Source organism: Palaemon carinicauda, chromosome 24 (assembly GCF_036898095.1).
Source record: "Palaemon carinicauda isolate YSFRI2023 chromosome 24, ASM3689809v2, whole genome shotgun sequence".
Lineage (NCBI taxonomy): Eukaryota > Metazoa > Arthropoda > Malacostraca > Decapoda > Palaemonidae > Palaemon > Palaemon carinicauda.
Window position 1 is genome coordinate 35135054 of NC_090748.1, and position 6925 is coordinate 35141978.

The window sequence follows — 6925 nt, forward strand, 5'->3', positions numbered from 1 at the left end:
TAGTCCTCTAGTTCTTTTGCTGCCGGCTGGCATCGATCCTGTACCTTTGCCGGCCGGCTAATGTCAGCCCTTGTCTGCCGGTCACCAAGAGTGTGGCCGGCAGCTGGGTACTACCTTGTGTAGTTGCCGGCCGGCAGCCATTGCCGGCTGACATTGGCTGTTGCCGTCTGGCAGTTGCTGCCAGCCGGAACATGCACTTGAACCAGAGTTCTGCCGCCTTATAGCTGTTAAGTAGTATACTTTAAAGCTAGTTATGGTGTGTCCTCCTATACTGTACTAGTATTCTTCAGTATAACATATACAGTAAGAAGAAAACTATGGTATGGGTTTTGGTACAGCACTGTGTGTTCTAACACTTTTGTGTTTTCTTGCACAGTCCTTTGCTGTTGCCCTACAGATAGGAAAGTGAGTTCTTTCCTGTCTATTATCCAGGATTTTAAAATCATTGCTTAGGTGTGAGCTCCACCTGTTTCCTTTGGAAACCTTGCATTGGTTACTCTAAGAAGAGATTAACCATTTGATTTTATTATCTGGAAGGCTGCAACAATGGGTTGTGAGGGAAACACAAGTGTGTGTCTTTCCTTTATGAATTGTTATGCTATACTATGCATATCCAGTGATACATAGTTCACTTGATACTCATGGAAATTTCTTCTCTTTACAGGGGGACCTTCCGAAGTGCGGAAATGTTTTCTGCAACGTCCGCAGCAAGGACCTCTGCGGACATGAGTTTTTGTAGGAGACACGCAGCATGCGCTGTCTCCAAGGATGATCTCCAGTATTGGGACCCTCAGGTATGTATTGTGTGTACTAACCTGATTACTGAGGCCTTTGATTCTCCTAGGACGGCGGAATCAAGGGATATAGCAAGGGAGAAGCTTCGTACCTGGGTAAGGGGCTTCCAAAAGAACACCTCTGGCCCTTATCTTCCAAGTGAGAAGATGAGGGCGTATCTTTTCCCTAAGGCATCAGCTGATGCAGTGATTCCCCAGCCTCAAGAGGAGATCCCCCCAAGGTCAGATCCAGGTGGATGCTGAAGTAGCGGTCGCGATGCAAGACATCCAGTTAGATGACAGGATGTCTGACGTGGACGAGCGTTTGGAAGAAGACCTCCTGGCAGAAGGCCAGGATGAAGTTCAAGCCCCGGACGTCGTAGAGGGAGAGGTCGACAAGGTGTCGGCTACTCCGGTTCAGATTCCGGAGCCTATTCCCTCAACATCGGCCGGTCTCCCAGTAGAGCTGGGACAGGCCCTCTCTTCGATTGTTGGAATGATCCAACAAATACAGAAGGAGAATCAGGAGAAGGCGGCTTCTATGGAACGGCGGATGCAGTGCCTTGCAGAATCACATGGGCCCCAGTAAAGGCTCAATGTGAAAGACCTTCCCTTGTGCTCAGATGCTAACCCATGGAGGTATGCTGAGCACATGCCGATGACGACTGGAAAGATCGTCATCTCGGATAAGTTGGGTTCAGTTCCCCTAGAAGAGGTGGAATTCTGGCCCAGCAAGGCATCATATCCGGACTGTTATGTCCGGCTGAGGAAGGAACTAGCTTCAAAGGAGGAAACAGAGCCGAAGGAGGTCATAGTGATGGACCATACTAAGGCTCAAGCTCTGCTTTCATCCTCGTTGAAAGAGAGGGGCTTCTCTAATTCAAAAGTAGCTGCATTGAGCAAGAAGCTCCCTTCCTTTGTGTCCTCTCCTTCTAGAGCCTTCCCCTTTTTACAGAAAGGGTTTGCGGCTGTACTAAAAGCAGTCGAGGCCGACAAGCCTTGCCCCTCCCTGAAGGAGTGTAAACCCTTGTCGCTGGCCCTACCTATGGACCACAAAGACTGGAAGGACGTCCATCTTACGTTCTCAGTTGGGAAGTTGGAGGCTGATATCGCCGGACGTCAGTTCGGCGAGGACCTCCCTAAGCTGTCTGACTTTCTCTTGCAGAGAGAATTCGAGACAAAAGAAAGATTGGCTGCCTCAATGTCTCTTCAGACTACTCTTGAGACGATGGCAAGTGACCCCAAGGTCCATGAAACGTTCATGGTGGTGGCCAAGACTCATCTGGCCACAGTGACGAAGGACCTTTATGGCTTTGTCAAGGCGAGGAGAGCTTGTAGGGAGTTTGTGTTCACCTCGGCTACGGTGAGGCACGAGCCAAGGAAACTAATCTCCTCCAACATTTGGGGCAAAGACCTTTTCCCTACCGATTTGGTCAAAGAAGTAGTTGATAAGGCCGCCTTGGAGAATAAAAACCTTCTCCAGAAGTGGGGCCTGGCTATCAAAAGAAAGTCTTCCCCGGATGAAGGTCCTCAACCAAAGAGGAAGACTATGAGGACTAGGCTACCGTCTCGGCCAGCCAAGCCTTTTAGACAGCAACAGCAACTGCAATTGCCATTGCCTCCAGTGCCCCAGATCGTGGCACACACCCCGACCACTTTTCAGTGGGTACCCCAGGCCGTGTCGACACAGTCCACAGCATTCACCCCATCGTTCGAAGGGCAGTCTACTTCCTTTCGAGCAAAGCCTAGAGGGGCAGCCAGAGGCTCGTCTGGGCGCCCCTCAAGGGGAAGGGGATTCAGGGGTGGTCGTGGTCAGGGAGACAAGACCTCGGGACGGCAGTCCAAGTGGGATGATACCGGTAGGAGGGAGACTTCTGAAATTTCGGGATCGGTGGACCTTCGATCCCTGGGCCCACAGCCTACTCAAGAATGGACTGGGCTGGAGCTGGTACAGCACTCCACCCCCGGGCCTTCGGGTTTTCCAACACTCCACCCCCGTTCTGGAGGAGTACGTTCAAGAACTGTTGGAGAAAAATGTGATCCGAAAGGTGAAGTCCATCAAATTCCAAGGGAGGCTGTTTTTGTGTTCCCAAGAAAGACTCGGAAAAGCTCAGTCATTCTGGACTTGTCGCCACTCAACAAGTTCATAGTGTATTACAAATTCAAGATGCTAACACTGCAACACATAAGGACCTTACTGCCCAAGAGGGCATATTCCGTCTCTATAGACTTGTCAGACGCCTATTGGCACATTCCAATCAACCGTCGACTCTCCCCCTACCTAGGGTTCAGGCTACAACGAAGACTTTACGCCTTCAGAGCCATGCCATTCGGGCTAAACATAGCCCCAAGGATTTTTACGAAGCTTGCGAGCGTAGCTCTCAAACAATTACGCCTAAAGGGAATTCAGGTAGTAACCTACCTGGACGACTGGTTGGTGTGGGCAGCATCCGAGACAGAATGCTTGCAAGCTTCCAGTCAAGGGATCTAGTTCCTACAGTACCTAGGTTTCAAGATCAACAGATAAAAGTCTCGACTTTCTCCATCTCAAAAGTTCCAGTGGCTGGGAATCCACTGGGACCTTTTGTCACACCGTTTCTCCATCTCGGCGAAGAAAAGGAAGGAGATAGCGGGTTCTGTCAAGAGACTTCTAGATTCCGAAAGGATATCAAGACGCGAACAAGAGAGGGGTACTGAGCTCTCTCCAGTTTGCTTCGGTGACAGACCCAGTGCTAAGAGCACAGCTATAGGATGCAAACCGGAGTTTGGAGAAGTTTTGCATCAATCGTGCGAAGAGATCTGAGAAGACCAGTTCCGCTTCGGCTACGTACTCTTCTCAGGCCTTGGTCCCAAGCCAGACTTCTAAAGAAGTCGGTTCTTCTTCAGCCACCTCCCCCCGTCGGTGACGATTCACTCAGACGCCTCGAAGGAGGGATGGGGTGGTCACTCTCATCGGAAAAAAGTCCAGGGGACTTGGTCCGAGCTATTCAAGACCTTTCACATAAACTTTCTAGAAGCTATGGCAGTGCTCCTTACCTTAAAGAAAGTTTCCCCGCGTCACTCGATCCACATAAGGTTGGTGATGGACAGCGAGGTAGTTGTGAGATGCTTGAATCAACAAGGATCGAGGTCACCACCTCTCAACCTGGTGATGTTGGCCATCTTCCGATTGGCGGAAAAGAAGAAGTGGTACCTGTCGGCAGTTCACCTTCAAGGAGTCCGCAATGTGACAGTGGACGTTCTATCCAGGTTCTCACCGATAGAGTTGGAATGGTCCTTAGACGCAGGATCATTCTCCTTCATTCTGAATCAAGTCCCAGAACTGCAGATAGACCTCTTTGCGACGAAAGACAACAAGAAGTTGCCCCTGTACGTGTCCCCGTACGAGGACCCCTTAGCGGAAGCAGTGGACGTGATGTCCCTCAACTGGAACAGAGGGTCCAGGATTTATCTGTTCCCTCCTCACAACCTTCTGTTGAGGGTCCTCAACAAATTGAGATCCTTAAAGGGGGTAGCGGCAATAGTAGCCCACAAGTGGCCTAACAGTGTGTGGTTCCCCCTGGCATTGGAACTACAGCTGAAGTTTGTACCGCTACCAGATCCAGTTCTGACCCAGCGAGTCCAGAAGTCGACTGTCTGCGCTTCATTACAGAAAACCCGGACCCTGCAGCTCATGATTTTCTCTTCCTAGCGGTGAGAAAGCGTTTCGGGATTTCGAAAGCCAGCATAGACTTCCTAGAGGAATATAAGTGCAAATCTACTAGAAGGCAATATGATTCATCTTGGAGAAAATGGGTGGCCTTTGTCAAGGCGAAGAATCCGCAGGAGATCTCGACAGACTTCTGCTTATCTTTCTTCATCCACCTCCATGGTCAAGGATTGGCAGCTAACACGATTTCAGCGTGTAAGTTTGCTTTGACAAGACCCATTCTATATGCCTTCCAGGTCGACCTAGGTACCGAGTTCTTTAATAAAGTTCCGAAAGCCTGCGCTAGGCTCAGACCTTCAGCACCTCCAAAGGCCATTTCATGGTCTTTAGACAAAGTTCTTCATTTCGCTTCTCTGTTGTGCAATGAAGAATGTGCGTTAAAGGATTTGACATAAAAAGTTATTTTCCTATTTGCACTCGCGTCCGGGGCCAGGGGTTAGTGAGATTGTAGCCCTCTCGAGAGAGGCAGGTCGTGTTCAGTTCCTGGATGGGGGAGAACTGAACCTGTTTCCGGATCCTACGTTTCTCGCCAAGAATGAGTTACCCACCAACAGGTGGGGTCCCTGGAGAATCTGCCCTCTGAAAGAAGATGCATCTCTATGTCCAGTAGAATGCCTAAAGGTCTATCTTCATAGAACTTCAGACTTCAAGGGTGGTCAACTATTCAGGGGAGAAACATCAGGCTCAAATTTATCTCTGAATCAACTCAGAGCGAAAATCATATATTTTATTCGCAGAGCGGATCCTGACAGTACACCCGCAGGTCACGATCCGAGGAAAGTTGCCTCATCCTTAAATTTCTTTAATTGTATGGATTTTGAACATCTCCGTTCATACACTGGCTGGAAGTCTTCCAGAGTGTTCTTTCGCCACTATGCGAAGCAAGTAGAGGAACTAAAGAGATCTGTGGTAGCAGTGGGTCGCGTCGTTAACCCTACTGTTTAACTCTGCGAGGAACAGTGGTTTTAATTGGGACGATTAATTCCAGGGTGAGTGTGTAGTTACATACCGTACTACAAACTAAGTGAGGGCACTGAGTTGCCCATGTAGACTGTTCCATTTCCAAAGGTGAACCTAGCATAAGTGCAGACATGTGTGCCGAGCGTTTCTAACGCTAATGTCATTGATTTGTAATACAGACTTTTATGACTTTGATACCTCGGTATATTAAAAGTGGCATTTAATGTGCTTTCTTTCAGATAAACAGTTTTGTTTACTATCATACTTATGCTTAAAGTTTTGGGTTATCCTCTTCTTATATATATATATATATATATATATATATATATAGATATATATATATATATATATATATATATATATATATATATATATATATATATATATATATATATATATATATATATATATATATAATTGTGGTTAACCTGTCTGTTTATTGTCTGTCAATGAACTTGTTCTTGAGAACCTTGCGTCTCCTTCACCTGTGTCAATTTATTGGTATAATTGAGCATTCATTCTATGTACCTTATCTGGGATAATTCTAATAGAATTGTTCCTTTATGCAAGCTATGTTGAATTGGTTTATGCTTTCCCTTAACGGGAGGACCCCGTCCCATAAGGGGACGATGGCGGTTTTACTAGTTTCCTCCTATGCGGATATAAACCTTTGTCCAATACAAGTATTGTGCGGATAACTGGTTGATATTTCATATTGACGCAGTGGTTCTTTACAAACTATGCTTTACTTAATATAGGGCGAGACCACTATATTAGCTTGCCTGGTATTCATACATAGGTATATGTACTCTTCGAGACTTTTCCAGAGTCTAGTAGGACTCTTCCCTGTAGGGGGCAGGAAGCTCTAACATGGTTTATAGTTAGTTGAAAAGATGTATAACGGTAACATCTTAGGTCTCTAGGTCTAGTCGACCGGGAAAAATTACATCCAGGGAGTACGGCACGTTCTGAGAATCCACAGATACAGTAATGCTCTGGTATACTTCCATCAGGACGACATGGCTTGAGCCCAAAAAAACGGATTTTGAGCGAAGCGAAAAATCTATTTTTGGGTGAGATGGCCATGTCGTCCTGATGGACCCGCCCTTGCCTTTCTAAGAAAGGGCTTTAGGACCCCTCCCTACATACAGTATCTGTAGCACCTCATGTACGCTACAAGGAATACAGATGGCGCCAGGATTGGCGCCAGGCACGCTTACGAATCGGGTGAGAGGGAGCCTTGGGAGCGGCTCCCCCTTTTCTTTCCCGAATTCGTTTCTTGCCAACTGCCCCCCTGCGAGACGAAATCTCTGTTCGGGATGCAGATTGCCATGTGGCGTGTCAAGAATACGTCCTCTGATATGTCGCGATATCCCTTTCAGGAGGGATATTCGCTCCAGAAGTTAGAATTCTGGTACCTTAAGGTAAATTCTCTGGGAATATCGCCGTAGTTGTAATATACCCTAGGAAGCTACCCTATAGG